The sequence below is a fragment of the Papaver somniferum genome, unplaced genomic scaffold (genome assembly GCF_003573695.1).
Source record: "Papaver somniferum cultivar HN1 unplaced genomic scaffold, ASM357369v1 unplaced-scaffold_125, whole genome shotgun sequence".
In the NCBI taxonomy this organism is placed as follows: Eukaryota; Viridiplantae; Streptophyta; class Magnoliopsida; order Ranunculales; family Papaveraceae; genus Papaver; species Papaver somniferum.
In genome coordinates, this window is record NW_020621603.1 from 8,255,112 (window position 1) to 8,272,972 (window position 17,861).

Below are 17,861 nucleotides of genomic sequence, written 5' to 3' on the forward strand. Positions count from 1 at the left end.
GCCTCTGAATCCCAACAGGATTCTACGCACTTGAGTCCCTTAACTGATCTCACCCACAACTAAGAGTTGCTACGACCCAAAGTCGAAGACTTATAAACAAATATGTCTCCCACAGAAAGTCTATTCTGATATATAAATATGTCTCCCACATAAGTACCTATGAAGTTTTTTCCGTCTTTTGATAAATCAAGGTGAGCATGAACCAATTGATAATCTGGTCTTATATTCCCCTAGAACAACTTAGAAATATCAATCACCTCACAATAACTTAACTATATGGTAGTAGAAGAAGTTATTGTGGAATCACAAAGAATGAGACAAAGAGCTTTGAGATTAGATCTTTCTAAATTTTGTTTTCTGTTGGGTATAACTGAAATTCGGCAAGGTTGTAAACTGCAAACCGTGTCGGCGAGTTCAGGGTCATTTTGTTCCAAGATTATTTCAGCGCCGACTACAAGTTAGCCGGCAAGGTGAGAAATTAATTAGATGTCGACTATATGTTAGCCGGCAAGGTAAGAAATCAATAAGATACCGACTAGTGAAGCATTTACAACAATCTCCTGTGCGTCAAAATTAATAAAGTCGGCATCATTATTTATTACAACCATGCCGGCCACAGCTAGTCGTTATCTTCTTAATTTGTCGACCTTGCCGACTATTCATACTTTCATAACTGAAAGTGTTGATTTCTTCTTTAATTTTGAGTATGATTTCATTCAGCAACTTTGCTATCCCCTTTTTAGAAGTGTTTGGGTAGTGTGGTTTCATTTCCATTGCAAAAATATTCTCAAAACAATTTTTTTCATCAAAGATCTTCCAACATAAGTTGAATCAAAAACAAAATTTCATAACTTAAATTCATAATTTCAGAAGTTTTAATCTACTCAATTAATTAATCTAAACTCAATTAGTTAATATAATCAGAATTTTTTAGTGTTAATTAAACAAGGGTATATTAGTTATTTTAAAATAAATGGTTAAGGAGTGTTTTATTTTACTTCATAATGACATGGGTTTTGTCTCATTAAGCCCAATTTGGCCAGGTTTTTAATGTTGATTTTCTACTATCAATTTAAGAAAAATTAGTTATTATTCCTTGTCTCTTTTTTCTTTTCCGTCTTTTTTTTTTGTCATTGATTTGTCTATTAATGTACTTAAACAATGAACAATTTCATAATAATGAAGATCAAACTTTTGAATCACAACATAAGCATGGATGTTAATCTCCTGGATGTTGATAATTATGCAGCTGAGCTCCACAAGAAAGTGGATAAAAGGTGTTCATACTACCTTGTCATTAGTCAAGGAGGCACAACCCATTGCCAAATGGTATTCCTACATTCTTAGTTGAGATTTCCAATGCATGCAGCAGCGGCTGCAACATCTCCAACATCCATGTACGCTGTGGGCATTTCAGCTCAGTGCGCTTGATTAACCCTAGGGTTTTCAAACACATTAAAATGAATGACTGTCTCGTTAACGATGGAAGGCTTCTAGTAAATGGTCATAGCATTTCGTTTACATATGCGAATACTTTCTGATATGATCTCAAGGTTTCGTCAGTCACCTGTTAATGGAGGGGTTCTGGTATTATTATAATTTTTACTCTGAAAGTCAATTGTTTTCTATTGAATCTTGATATAGGGGATGAAGAAACCATTAGAGGGGATGATATAATAGGACAAAAAGGGTCATTAGATGGTAATTTCAAAAGCCCCTTATAAAAAAAAATATAATGACTAATTAACCCTTACATAGTTTAGTGTTGGTTAATCTTGTTTAGTGTTGATAACGAAGTTTCAATATATTTATTCTAAAACAAAACAAAATCATCTTAGTTTTAGAGTTAAAAAAAATAGAGGAGAAAAAAAAGAAAAAAAATTGTGATATTTGTGAAACCCTAGGTTTTGATTCACTCAACCAAAATGAGTGATTCCGGTGACAAATTTGAGATGGGTGAATCTTTATATGATAGAGAAAACAATTACTACGTAGAACTCACCCGATCACTAAATGGATGGATGAGAATAAAAGAATAAAAAAAAATTATATCCAATGGGGTATCCATCCACCTTACGACCGGATGGACTATTCATTGCAACCTCTTTGAATTTGTGAGGTTCCTTCTTGAGTTACTTCACAGAGATTGAAATATTAAAATGTGGATCGTTTTTTCCTCCATAGGAGTTGCGAGGTATTACCGTTACTCTAAAGGAATATTGTATATAAATATGTACATTTTCACATAAATAAGGAAAAAATCGTTTCCTGGGTGGCTTATTATGTCGAGTTACATAAAGAAATTAACTAGTTTTTTTGTTTTTGTTTTTTGAAGCATGCATTCAGATTAAGTTACAATTTGACATGGGTATGCGGCATCCACGGAATCATGGAAAGCAATTTGATTAATAAAAACCGGGACTGCCTAGTCCCAAACTTTGATTGAAATTTTTTCCATTAGACTTCCATTTGTCGTATGATTGGCCAAGTCATTTGTTGCTTGATTTCCTTCTTTGTGGATGTGTTAGATAGCAGCCTGTGGAATCTATCATATTCTATTCTTTTTTCCTCAATCATCCCTGAGATGTGGCAAAAGGAGGAGTAAGGGATGTGATGAAGCGCAGAAGGTTCCCTGAATCCGTCTCAAAGAGAACTTTTGGACATTGCCTTTCTGTTGTTGTTCGCGATGCCAAAAGCATAGTCCAAGTTTCTGCAGTTAAGGCAGTCGTAACTCCTAAAGGTTTAGCTAAAGCCATTACAGTTCGTGCATCGGAGTCCCTGCAAATGAAACATGCACCTGTGAAACCCGGGGTGACCTCTGGCCTTCCCATCTGTGTTAATATTAATCCAGTTCATGTTCGGGGTGGATCATCCTACCGAGATTGTCGAGATCCTTTTGGTGCTTCTTGAGTCGTTAAATATCAGTGAATCCCCTAGTGACACCGGAGGTAAGGATCCTAGTGCGACAGAATATTTTTGATGTTGTTTTTGAGTCCAAGCTAAGATTTCTTCTGATGTTGTTTTCTTTTGGAGGTATATTAGTTCACTCCTAACCAACCATAAGGTCCAGAATATAAAACAGAAAACGTAGATGACAGATGACACATATTGGTGTTGATTGCCGTAGGAATTGGGAAATTTATTATTAAAAAAATTTGTTACAACACTAAAGAAATAAACCTATTATTGCGGCGTCACATTCTAATAGAGGGGCTTCACTTAGATTTTTAGTGACCAAAAAATTGGTTATGGGGTATTCTTGATTCAATACCGAATGTCTAAAATAACCTTCAACTAAAATCAAAACCTAAAAACTAAAACTAAAATCAAAACCTAATTCTCATACAAAGATCTGCTCCTCTTCTTCTTCTTCTTCTTCTTCTTCTTCCGAACTTCCTCTCCTTCATCAACCATAAATCATTCTCACCTTTTTTTTCAATCAAAATCATTTCACCATCTTCGATCAATCGACGGACTTATAATCGTCGATTGAATTCTCTACTAAAGATGCAGAAGAAGCATATTGATAGAAGTGATGGTAATCAACAAACCAATTGCATCTGAAATGGTTAGATTGATTGAAACAGTAGAAAAATTAGCGTTCAAAACCAGCCGCGGTTGGGTTTTCCTCAAAAAAAAAAACCCAATCGTAATTGTTTTACAGTTGGGTTCGACCAAAAAAAAACCTAGCCCTAACAGATTTACAGTTAGGTTCGATCACAAAAAACCCAACCGTAACTGTTTTACAGTTGGGTTCGACAAAAAAAAAAAAAAAACAGTCGTAACTGATTTATAGTTGAGTTTCACCAAAAACACCCCGCCGTAACTGGTTCAAAATTGGGTTTTTCTAATTTTATCTAGTTACAGTTAGGAGTTCATCATCAGCTAACCGTAAATTTGTCTTACGGTTGGATACGAAGGGAAAACCCAGCCGTAAACCGCTTTGGAAAGCTAAAAAATTCATTTTTTTTTACTTATTTTCACCAATTTTAAGAAATAAAAGAACATTGGTCGGGTGATTTAAAATCTAGGGTTTTAGTTAGAAAAAAATCTCCAAAGTTTCTCATATTTTTCAACTTTTTTTTCCCATCAAAATCACTTAATATGATTTTTTATCACTAATTATATAAAAAATCTTATCAATCTGATTATTAGGTAATTAGACTATTAGCACTAATAGTCATTATCAATCGAATTAGTAGTATAAGGTTGTTTAGCCACTATAAAATTATTTTAAATGAGGAATTTTTGAAATTATGGATGACCCGTTTTTGTCCTATTAGATGAAGCCTAACAATAGCTTTCTAAATAAAACATCAATATTTACGTTATCCCTTTCCTTTTTCTATGCGTATAATCCCTTTCCTTTTTCTATGCGTATAAATTGTATGTTAAATTTCTTTTCTTAGGAAAGTATCATAATTTGGCATATGAGGAACGAATTTAACGAAAATATACGCGCTTAATTTAGTGCTTTCCATTTAAAGGCAACTAAAAAAAATTGGTCTATATAAGAAGAAGAAGAATCGATCTTCAATAATATATCCTCATGGCATCTCAATTTTTTATGAGTTTTTTAATGCTCATACTAGCTTTGGTTTCTGTCTCGACTGCAACAAGAGATCTTCACCAGAATGGCATCGTCTGTCAGGATTTTCTTACGGAATAATCACTGGCAACCGCGGAATAACGGATCTTGAGATATTATGATGAATAATAAGTAAACCAAGCACAAGCAACCATAATAATACGATAAAGATAAATCAACTCACAAGACACAAGATTTATAGTGGTTCGACCAATACATACAACTTGTATATATTGTCTACGTCCACTTTGAGCCGCACCAACTCAAATCCACTATGAAGAAAAACGATTACAGCGTCGTGTGAATCCCAGCAAACCCTTGGTTATACCGCAACAATTACCCGATACGATAACCTTGTCTCTTGTTCCTCACCAATATGCTCTCACAATGAAACCCTAGCTTTAGACCTAAAAGCTATACAAGAAATCTCTCACCGTTCTCTTAATCGTTTTCTACACAATACACAAATTCTACAAGGCCTAACTGCCTATTTATATAGGTTACAAACTTGTCCACCAAGAATTCTAACCGGTTTAGGAAACCCCTTCCTTAAATAACCACGGCTAACTTTAGGAAATAATTAATTAGTCTTCAAAAACTAACAATCTCCCACTTTGAAGACTTATTGATTGTCTTTCATTCTTCAACTTTGGATTGACGGTGCTAAAACATCTTCCTAGTTAGTGTGGCTCCCCTCCCAGATCCTCATTCTGAGAGACCAACTAAAGCCTTGCAGAGCTTTAGCTTGTCTGATGTAACTCCCTTGGTAAACATATCCGCCGGATTCTTCGAACCAAGAATCTTCTCGAGCTTCAACTATCCTTCTTCTAAGATATCCCGAATGAAATGACAACGGATATCTATATGCTTCGTCCTAGCATGATAGGCTGAGTTCTTGGATAAATGTATAGCACTTTGACTATCGCTAAACAGAACATTATCTCCTTATTCCTTGCCCAACTCAGCTAATAATCCTTGTAAGCAAATCATCTCCTTGCTCGCTTCCGTCACCGCTACGTACTCCGCTTTCGTAGTAGACAATGTCACCAACTTCTGTAAACGCGAGTTCCAACTCACTGCAGCTGACCCCATAGTATAAACATAACCGGTCGTACTTCGCCTTTTATCTACATCACCTGCGAAGTCTGCATCCACATAACCCCTCAAAATAGAACCCACTTTTCCATAGCACAATGGTACGTTTGTGTTACCTCTCAAATACCTGAGAATCCACTTCACAGCTTCCCAATGTTGTTTTCCTGGGTTGCTTGCATATCTACTCACTACTCCCACTGCATGTGCAATATCCGGTCTCGTGCACACAATAACATACATTAGACTTCCAATAGCCGAAGAATATGGTACGTTAGCCATGTACTCCTTTTTTTCATCTGTCTTCGCACACTGCATACTTGAAATACGAATTTGACTTCCAAGTGGAGAACTAAATGGTTTAGCATTCTCCATATTGAACCTTTTCAACACTCGTTCAATATACTTAGCCTGACTAAGCATAAGTACACCCTTAACTCTGTCTCTTATGATCCTCATACCAAGAATCTGCTTTGCTTCACCAAGATCTTTCATAGCAAACTCACTTGCTAATTGTTTCTTCAAATTCTCAACTTCTTGTAGAGATGTTCTGGCAAGCAACATATCATCCACATACAGTAATAATATGATGTATTCAGAACCGCACCTTTTGAAGTAACAACAATGATCTGCATTACACCGTGAGTAACCACTTCTATGCATGAAGTTATCAAACTTCTTGTACCACTGTCTCGGGGCTTGTTTTAAACCATACAAACTCTTCTTTAGCTTGCACACCATCTCTTCATTGCCTTTTACTATGAATCCTTCTGGCTGCTTCATGTAAATTTCTTCATCTAGGTCACCATGAAGAAAAGCTGTCTTTACATCCAACTTTTCAAGGTAGAGATCTTCAGAAGCCACTAGACTTAACACTACTCGAATAGTAGTCATCTTCACAACTGGAGAAAATATCTCGTTGTAATCAACACCAGGTTTTTGCTGGAAACCTTTCACAACCAACCTCGACTTGTAGCGAATTTCTCCATTTGCTTCAGATTTCATCTGATAAACCCACTTGTTATGCAACGCCTTCTTACCTCTTGGTAATTTTACTAACACCCAGGTGCCATTCTCATTAACTGAATTTATCTCATCCTCCATAGCAAGTTTTCACTTGCCTGAATCATCAGCCGCTAGTGCTTCCTTAATATCTTCAGGTTCGCCTCCATCCGTAAGTAATAGATAATTCAAAGCATACCTTGGGTTTGGTTTAGGAGTTCTTGACGATCTTCGTACTTCTTGTGAAACTGTAGGAATAACTCCCACTACAGTAGAAGTCTCTTCAACTTGTACTTCTCTGCCATCAACAACATCATGCTCTTCTTGTTCCACACTTCTTCCAGAAACATCATTAATATTGATATACAACTCCTTATTGACGTTGCTTGACCTGACATCTTCAACTTGTGATGTATTCCTGTCCTTGTACAACTCATTCTCATTAAAAGTGACATCTCTACTTCTCATAACTTTGTGACCTCATAGTCCCAAAGTTTATACCCAAAAGCGTCAATTCCATAACCAAGGAATATACACTTCTTTGCTTGAGCACCTATCTTAGACCTCTCACCGGGACTAAGATGAACATAACCAACACAACCAAAAACTTTCAAATAGGAAAGATTTACCTTTTTACCTGTCCAAACCTCCTCTGGTATCTTCATATCTAATGGACTACTAGGTGTCCTGTTAATTAGATAAGCAGCCGTCTCTGTTGCATGTGCCCAGAAGGTCTCGGGCAAACCAGACTGCAACCTCATGCACCTTGCACGTGCACTCAATGTCCAATTCATACGTTATGCTACTCCATTCTCCTGTGGTGTCCTTGTAACTGTCCTCTCCAAACGAATTCCATTTATAGCACATAACTGTAAGACTTCTGTTTTGTCATACTCACCACCGTTGTCTGACCTTAGACACTTCAACTTCAGACTAGTTTTTGTTTCAACCAAAGCTTTCCACTTCTTAAACACTTCATACACCTCGAACTTATTCTTCATGAAGTAAAGACACACCTTCCTTGAGTGATCATCAATAAAGGTGACATAATACTGGAACCCTCTGTGAGATGCAACATCAATTGGTCCCCATATATCCGTGTGAACCAAATCAAGTTTTGCACTTCTCAAGTCTCTTCCTCCTCTGCTGAAACTAACCCGTTTTTATTTTCCAAGAACACAGTCTTCACAAAAACTCATATCAACAGACTTCACCTTAGGTAGATATCCTCCTGAACATAGAATCTTCATGTTCTTCTCACACATGTGCCCTAATCTTCTATGCCATAAGTTAATATCTTCACCATTACTAGCCATTGCTAAAGTAGTTCCATCTGAAGTCCGGTATAGAGTACCGACTCTAACTCCTCGAGATAATACCATAAATCATTTTTCACTTTCCAATTGTGTTTCGGAAGCACAACTTCACAGTCATCATCACAAACTTGGCCCACAGACACCAAGTTCTTCTTCAAATTTGGAACGTGTTGTACATCCTTCAATTTCCATGTCGAACCGTTGACTTTCAAGATCACATCACCCAAACCAATGATGTCGCATGCTTCACCGTCACCTAAGAATACTTGGCCATAGTATCCTTCTTTATAAGAGATCATAATACTCTTATCACCCTTTGCATGGAAAGAAGCTCCCGAGTCTATAATCCAAGACTCATCTTGCTTGTCCTCAGAGAGTAGTAGAAAACCTTCCGTAATCACCTTCTTCTTATCAACAAGGTCCTTCACCGGTTCCGCAGCTGCAACTACGTTGACCTCTTCTTGATTACCTTTGTTTCCACCATTATTAGCACCTTTGTTTTCCGGACAATCGCGCTTAAAGTGTCTTACTTTCTTACACGCCCAACACTCAACAACACCTCTAGGACGGGACTGAGATCTTCCCATAGACTTCTAGACTTCCATCTGGATTTGTTGTTGTTCCGATTTGAACTCCTGCCTCTATCTTCTTCTCGCATACTTAAGGCCGAGCTTGAAGTACTAGAACCGTAACCTTGTTCTATTCTTCTCTCATCTTTAAAAATTAACCTTTGTTGCACATCATCAAGCTTCAACTTCTCGCTCCCTGCGGAATTGCTAATGGTTGTCCTTGCAGTCTCCCAACTCTTTGGTAATGACGACAACAACCGCAAAGCTTGAACTTCATCATCAAAAGTAATACTAACTTTTGAAAGATGGGAAATAATTGATTTAAACTTCCCAAGATGTGCTGAAATCGCTTCGCCTTCTTGCATCTTCAGATTAAATAATTGTTCACACAACATAATCTTCCCCGAGGCTGATGACTTTTGATATAACTTTTCAAGTTTATCCATAAGATCCTTCGTACTAGTTTCCTCTTGTACGTTATTGTAGAATTCCTCCGTTAGACATCTACGGATCACGGCTACACACTTGCGATCAAGAGTTGTCCATTCATCGTCTTTGCGTGCTCCCTTTTTTGCAACTCCACCCAATGTATCAGCAATGTCTTTCTCATATAGGTAGTCTTCCATCTGAGACTTCCAAAACGCAAAGTTCTTCCCATTAAAAACTTTAACCCTAGGTACCGTACTTTCGTTATTATCACCCATAACTCCCACTCCAATCGTACTACGATAAACCCTAAAACTCTAACCCGAGCTCTGATACCAGTTGTCAGGATTTTCTTAGGGAATAATAACTGACAACCGCGGGATAACGGAACTTGAGATATTATGATGAATAATAAGTAAACCAAGCACAAGCAACCATAATAATACGATAAAGATAAATCAACTCACAAGACACAAGATTTATAGTGGTTCGACCAATACATACAACTTGTATATATTGTCTACGTCCACTTTGAGCCGCACCAACTCAAATCCACTATGAAGAAAAACGATTACAGCGTCGTGTGAATCCCAACAAACCCTTGGTTACACCGCAACAATTACCCGAGACGATAACCTTGTCTCTTGTTCCTCACCAATATGCTCTCACAACGAAACCCTAACTTTAGACCTAAAAGCTATACAAGAAATCTCTCACCGATCTCTTAATCGTTTTCTACACAATACACAAATTTTACAAGGCCTAACTACCTATTTATATAGGTTACAAACTTGGCCACCAAGAATTCTAACCGGTTTAGGAAACCCCTTCCCTAAATAACCACGGCTAATTTTAGGAAATAATTAATTAGTCTTCAATAACTAACATCGTCAATCAAGTTTGCAGTCTGACCAGAAGCCCTAGCTACTGCAATTGTGTATTAAATCTTATTCCCGGTGTCGCATCTGAAGATCTTTATAATATAGCGAATGAGATGCTAAATCAAGGATCACTCAAGTCGGAAGATATTCTCAACGACATCAAACATGACTTACTTCCCAATGCGACAAGTAGTGCACAAAAAACCCACCTTCAGTCAAATAAATTATACCGTTGCATGCTACGGTTTTGGATTGGTTTCTAAGATGTTATTAGCACAAGATTACATTGGAATAAACAGAGCAGCAACTACTATTGCAAGTCTCGGCAATGAATGTGAGGGTTTTTTCCGATCACCACCGTCTGCTCCATCTCCGTTAACACAGACGAACAGCGACTTCTTTAACTTGGTCGATATTCTCGAAGCTGCCTCTTATTTATTATCACATCCATGATTTATTTACGGGGTCTTTATTAATTTACTTTGTTTAATTTATTGTTCAATTTTTCCATTAGTTTTGAGAAGTGTTTTGGCTAAGTCATTATTATTGATTCAGTTACTATTATATTTCTGTAAAAATTATTACAGTTACAGTATTGCTTTGCTTATCGATATTTGGACCTGGCTCGGTTGGGATTTAAATTACTTTGACCAGGAATCGCGAATAGACAGACCATGAGTGACCGAATTGCTTTGGATTTAAATTACTTTGAGACGCGCGGTGGGTATACTAATGCCATATACAAAACTTTAATTCAAAACTTCGAAGCATAGAGATTTGCTCTTTATCTGGAAAAATGAGAATGGTACGTACATGCAATAATGTGACAGTTATGGAATAATTTACTTCGTTCGTCCCTAATATAAAGGCGTTGAAGTCAAATTTTTTAGTTTGTCTAGATAGGCAGAAAACTTATTTCAATATGCTTTCTTTCTTATATACCTCAGTTAAAGTATGAGTATTAACAAATAACAAACTTAGTTTATGCTCAAGGATTCCAAAAGATAATTCCAATATAATATTCTTCGTGGTATTGAAATTCTTGAATTGATGTTTTCTAGATAAATCTAAATAATATTATTGGTGTTTGACAAGGGTAAATAAGGTAAAAGCAAAAAGAAAATATAAAGCAAAAGAAGAATATTCTCAGAGAAATTTTCTTTTCCGAGGAGACTTAGGGAGCAGATGTCGAATCCTTGGTTGTTCTTCCCCATTTGACACTTTTCACCTCTGGTATCCCGTCGAATCCTTGGAAATGATGCAGGTTAATTTGTGGCAGGCTTTGCAAAGTACATCTATCAAAACGGGAGTAAGTTTGGGCTGCAAGAGATGGTTCTGGAAATCAAAAAGCTTGAGGTTGTACACCATCCAGCTGTGCATTGGCAAAGTTGCTCCTCCGTGAGGACATCGTTGACATGAAGGAGAAGTTTGAAGGTCTTGTCCTTGTGTAAAAAAGCAAACTATGTTGCTGACACCTGAATGACTTTTAGAGGATGTGTGGTTTATTAACCCACTCGAGGGAATAATCAATAGTCTTTGTTCAAACAGGGAATACATAGGGTTGAAATTTTGACTGAATTTCGACGTAGAGACAAAAATTGAAAGTCGATCGAAAAAAAGACAAAAATTGAATCAGCAGGGCCATGAGTATGAGAAGGTTTGCGCCAAATTTTATCGCCAATGACTGATTCATCCCCATGAATTTTCATACCACGATGTTGCAGTACTATTTCTCGCCATAGTGCACATACCAGCTAGCTAGCGAGCCTCAACGGCCTCTACTTAGTTTTTTTTTTTTCTTTCTTTTTAAGAGAATTGGATGACTTATATTAAAAAAGTGGACTTCGAGATTGTGGTTAGCCTATCAGAAATTGCTCAAGTAACCTCAAAGAAAATATATGTAAATTGATCAAATCAGCATCACAAATTCACAATGGTAGATTCAAACTCCAAATACGCAGAGGCCAATCCTCCCTTGAGCCACGACGAGTACATGGTTAATTTTTTTTCTTTTCAGGAAAAGAAAAAAAAGAGAAAAAAAGAAAAGAAAAATCTAGCTAGATTGCAGAAAGTCAGCAACCCAGACTACAATGTCGACTAAACTTGTCGTATCTTTCTTTCCATCCAACCATTTTTTTCCCTTTATTTTCATTATTATCTCCAAGGTTGAACGTTTCCAAAACTTTGCCTATAAATACTTCCCACACCAATTTCAGGTTCATTACAAATACTCTTGTTATCAGTTTTTTCAGTCTTCAAAACAATATCTGGGTCAGTCATGGCAGTTTACAACAAAAATTCATCATCGAACTTCGTCTCAATCGCAATCATGGCTCTAGTGTTTGTAGCCTTAGTGAGCGATTTTGCAAATGCCAGCTCAATGACTGTATGGAGCGGACCTGGTTGCAACTACAGAGGCCAGATTATTAGGAACTGTGGTTGTTCAACCATTAACCTTAGTGGTGGTTTTAATTTCATTTACAATGGTCAAACTGCCGCTCTATACAATGAAGGTGGGTGCAGGGGTCCGGCTCACACAAGGCTCAACGGTGACGCTCGAATGTGCAGTTCATTCGGCTGGAAGAGTATTTTCATTCAGTGCTAATTTATTTATCATGTATGCATGACCTAGCTCGACATCTATCTAAATAAAGTTATGCATGCTTGCTCGCTACCAGTGAATGTTGGTCTTAAAATGTTTATTGAGCGTTTTGGACTTTATTAAACAAATAAAAAGTATCAATAAAAAGCTATATTGTGCTTTATGTTGTTTATCTTTCCCCTTGATCAATCAATCTAATAACCTGGATTAAACTAACTACAAATTCCCTCCCTAAACTAAAGTTCTGGCTCTGCACACAAGCAAGTAGTCAAAGACAGCTCGCGATGTTTAGCATGTAAGTATTGCAACTTGCAAGGATCACAGAGCATATATATCCTCCAATTCCCTTAATTGGCACTTCAATTCTTCCTCTAGAATCTATATATGGTGGGATAAGTTAGTCAAAACTTGAAGAAAAATAGTAGAAAGCTAAGTATGCACATGGACTTTCTTCGTACCTTTTATGATCTTTTCTCTTCCTCTTGATCAACAAAGACTTTTCATTCTCATATTCCATAAACTCACACATACATGAGCAGTGGAATTCATGTCAAAACAACAGATAAAAACGGGAAAGAAGCACGAAAAAGGAAATATAGATTACATAAAGTTGATTCCTTACCTACGAATATCCAAACTCCAATGGGATAAGCTTTCACAATCTCTCATTCAAGATACCAAATTGCAATCATCTGACAAATACAAAAACGAAATCAACATATTAGAGATTTCGTCCATTAATGTTTGTGAAAATGTCCCACCAACAAAAACGAGAAAGATGTCATAAAAATCAAACTAGGGGTTTTATGAGATGGGATTAGTACCTTGGGAAGATGCTGCTTCGAAAAAATTGGGGGAGAAATTCTATCTTTTTGCTACCTACAGAGATCAACTTCCTACAAAAAAAAAATAGTGTAATCGTAATTCCATGTTCATGGTAGAAATGGTACACAAGAAATTGCAAGAAACGATAATAACAAGATGAAAAAAGAAGAGACAGGAAGACAACAAATTCTCTATGCTTGAGCTATATTTTTATAAGAAACATTGATGAGTTCAATTTACAATGTAGCATCAATTAGCTAAGAAGTAACAACACCATCTATCTATTCTACATACATCAACTCAATTCCAAGTCTGTCAGCAGAATTCTGAAAACGGCTCGTGGTGGATCAGACTGGCTTCTATTTTGGAGGGGCCGGAACAGGAGTTATTCCCCATCTCTTATGAACAACGGCTAAATCCTCATGGAAATGCTGTTCATAATAGATACACATGAGATCTGTACACTGCATGCCAGCTCGTGTTGCCCACGGCAAGTAGTGTTTAAAAAACAGAGCCCTTTGCTTTTCGTTAAACCTAGCCGTGCCCCCAACAACTGACAACAGGCACATCGGTAGATACATCTGCTCAAATTCAATGACCTTGAGTGCGGACTCACCGATTAAGTTGGTTGGAAGACCAAATAGGGTATGCCAGAAATCATGCACCTCGCGGGCTCGCATTGCTATATATGCAAGTTCCCCTGTTTCCATGAAACGCACTGGTGGACGGTCATCAGGAGAGAAGTTTCTTGATCCCATAAATCTAGCGTAAGCTGCACCAAATGTGTTCTCTGGTAGGTCCCATGCATGCCCCACGTTAGCAGATATTACACGTGGATGCTCCAACAATATAGCCTGAGGAAAAGATTGTGAGGTACAGTAAATGACACTAAATAATAAAGAGGACGTCTGCATGTTCAATACGCAGGATAAGAAATGAAGGACAATGGACTTCACAAGAAAAAACAAAAATGCTATAGAAGGGAAAAAAACAATGTAACCATTCATGAGTTTGCTTAAAAAATGACTTAGAAAAGCTTTCCGAGACCTCTTCTCCTCCATTTTGGTAACTCAGTGTTAGAGTGTATTTTTCACACGGCAGACTAAGTTATAGATACCATTTAACTCTCAAATCATTCGGGCAGGAAAACATAGTATAAGTAATGAAACCTACAGAATAAAACGAAGCATATTCTTTTGCATCTATAAAGGAAACTTCACCATGATTTTGTCGAGTCTTTACATCGTTCCAAATCCAAAATGATGGAAAATAAAGTTAGCTCTAATCAACAGCAAATCAGAACTCTTGGAATAAGCCACACAAACCCGTCATTCAGGGTCTTCTGGAAATCTAGGCCAACGACAGTGTCATTCAAACTCAACCTTTCTGATAGTGCTCCAAGGACCCTACCATGAGAATCCGACATGAAAATAAACTATCCTGCTGCAGATCCCACTATCTGAGGGATAAGGTTTAACCATACTATTTCCTTTCACATGAAAAATGGAAGTGTTCTTCTATCCTTCCAGCATTCAACCGTCTATATTTTCCATGGCGTTTCAAGTAATGGTGGAATCTTTATGACGCAGCAATTGTAAAGAAGAAACTAGGGTTGATTCACACAGAACGTAGAAGAAACTCAACTGAAAAATAGAATTCAATAATACTAATAATGATAACCGCCTAAAAGGGAGTTTCATAAACCAACTTATACCAGGGTTTCTAATGTAGAGAAAATCATAGAATAGGTAGAATACGGGCAGATTCAAGCGGAACTTCGATAAATCTGAGTTCTAGGGTAGAAACTCATAAAAGACATTAAAGTCATATTAAAATTGATCATCAAAAACTGCTTAAGCCGTAGCCCATGGAGCTCTTTATATAGATAACTCTCTAGGTATGAAAATAGCCTACCAGAACCCTAAAACTTGTCATCTAAGATAACTAAGACATTCCTAAGCTAATAAAACTCTAAAAATAGATATTCTAGATACTTTTAGATATTCCTAAGATTTAACTAAATAATAAACGAAAATACCACTCATATTTATTTTCCATATTTTGTCCTGCATCAGTTTCCTAGCTAAGAACCTAAATAGAGATACTTTAAATCCTACCCCTTAATCTTAAGTAAGTCACCTAACGTATTAGCGACCAAATAACTCAAACAAGAAAAGACAATATAAGCAATTATGCCCCTGCACCAAATCTTGAGGCCCACAGTTTCTCCATCTTTTAAACGGTGTCATCATACAACTTCTCATATCACCATCAAAGAGTTCAAAATTTTGAAAACCATTATAGGGGGTTAACCGACATACATTTGGTTGATAGTTAGTTCTGTTTCGTAGTCGACCATTTCATTGCAAACGGATAAATGATGAGAGAGCTTAAAAAACTCATCCCATTCTACAGATTCAGTAAAAGACTAACACCGCAAAGGGTCAAGAAACTTACCCTGCCTTCTGGGTTGTTCTTCATCCTCTCTAAAACTCTTTCAAATGCTGGTTTTCCAGTTGTCTCCCCTAAAGCTGCTATCAAATCTGCCGGCTTGGGTCCATTAGTGCACCAAATGCTGAACCTACAGCAACAGCCGCTTGCTGCCACCCTTTAAGTCTGACACGTCCACCTTGCAGCATTTTATTGTTCTCTCAAATTCTGATCAGCAAAACGAAGATAGAAAAAAAAATGATTCACCAAGGAATCCAACAATCCAAACTTTGGTTTAAGCATCTTACTAAACTACATCTTGCTTGAATGAACCAATTCATACAATTGAAAGTTAAGAAGCGTATTCTATTTAACAGAAAGAGATTTAAAGCCTATTTGGTTTAGATTTCAAAAATCGTTCTCCAATTCTATTTTCTAACATTCTCGAAACAACATTTTTCTTTTGTTTTCATTTTCATTTAGATTCAAAAATATGTTTGGTATGCACTTTTTTTAAAACCATAACCTCGGGTAAAACACAAATTGACTGATACAAAAAGAGCCAAAGAGAAGATCAATGAGGAGAAATACCTCTTTCACACATATGACATTACACTGCGGTGTCTTGTTCCTGAAGAAAAACACAAAAGCTCATCGAAAAAATGGCAGTAAAACAGATCAAAAGAGTGAAAACTACATTCACACGACGTCTAATTAGTAGACATTTGACGATCCACATAATTTGTAGTAATAGTTGTACACAGCTGTATGCCAAAGTTTGAAAATAAGATCAAACGATAAGAATATATTGTTTCTTTTTTTCCAACAAACTTTAAGAGGCAAAAATTCCCTCGGATGGACCATGGACTACTCCTCTGGCACATCTTAAACTCTTACCACGACGTCAAAAAAATTCAAACTCCCCTGTAGTTTTACCTTAAAAGTAAAGCTAGCTAGCTGTTTTCGGTTATTGAGCATAATCTAGGATTTCAGTGGGGCAAAGCCATGATAATAAAATCAAGAATCAAGCACCTAATTAATTATCAAAGCCAGATGAATGGGGATTCGACATACTCCAACACCAAAAACGATGATCACGATTCATGACATTGATAATAGAACTTGAGTTTATATAGAAAACGATTATAGCTTCAAATTCAGATTACCATATAGATCACATTCTTTAGCTCAACAGATCAGTATTATCTTTAACGCAAACAAAAATTAAATTCAGGTCTAAAGTCTTAACTGTCAATAACAATGGCGAATGGTAATGTTCGGCCAAGCACAAAGTACATATGATATAGGTAAGGACAACAACAGTTTTCATATGCTTGGCTCCAAAAATGACAGTTCGCTAGTAAACTTACTGATACAATCGACAGATTAATGTAGTGAACTATACAGCCAGCGAAATAATTATCATCAGAAAATCTTAAATCCTACATCGAAAATTCAAACTCTTGATCACATGAGTTCAGAATGTCTACAAATAAATTTCTATGAGGAGATGCATAAATTCACTCTCAATGTTGTAAGTCAAGACAGCCATGTCTTTTAACACCAATCATATATGATATATGTACTCACTCTCTGTACAAATTAGTAACCAATCGAAATCTATCAGCAATCAAACCCTTACCTTGTGTAGTTCTGGGCGTGACAAACTGTTGCAGATACGAAGAAGAGGAGGAAGATTGAAATGGGTTAGGGTTTCAGTTTTGGTTCATGGGTTTGATAAACGGAGTCGATTGAAGACTATTACAGACCTATTCCTGTCTCTTCTATCAAGTCTCACTTCCGTAGAACTCCCTTCGTTACCTTTTAATAGGTCAGTTTCTTTTTTTGAGAAAATTAAGAGAACTAATTATTAAAAGTGGTCTCTAGAATAAAAGAAGTGAAGTGAAATGGTCTCCATGACACTTGTCAGCCAAAAAAATAAATGAAATGGTCCACATAACAATTGTCATCAAAAGAAGTTAAAAAAAGTGGTCCCAGAAAATTAAAGTAACATTTGACTTTCCCAATTAGAAAACTTGTCTATTTTTTTGAAATATTTATTTATAAAAACAGACTTATTAAAAAGTAACGGAGGGTGAGTAAATGCACTATGGGTTCTTGGTTGAAAAT

General features: G+C 36.7%; 1 pseudogene; it reads right to left on the reverse strand.

The window, feature by feature from the left end:
• Window positions 1-13,475: 13,475 nt before the first annotated feature.
• Window positions 13,476-17,505, reverse strand: LOC113331545 (annotated as a pseudogene).
• Between the last annotated feature and the right edge of the window lie 356 nt (window positions 17,506-17,861).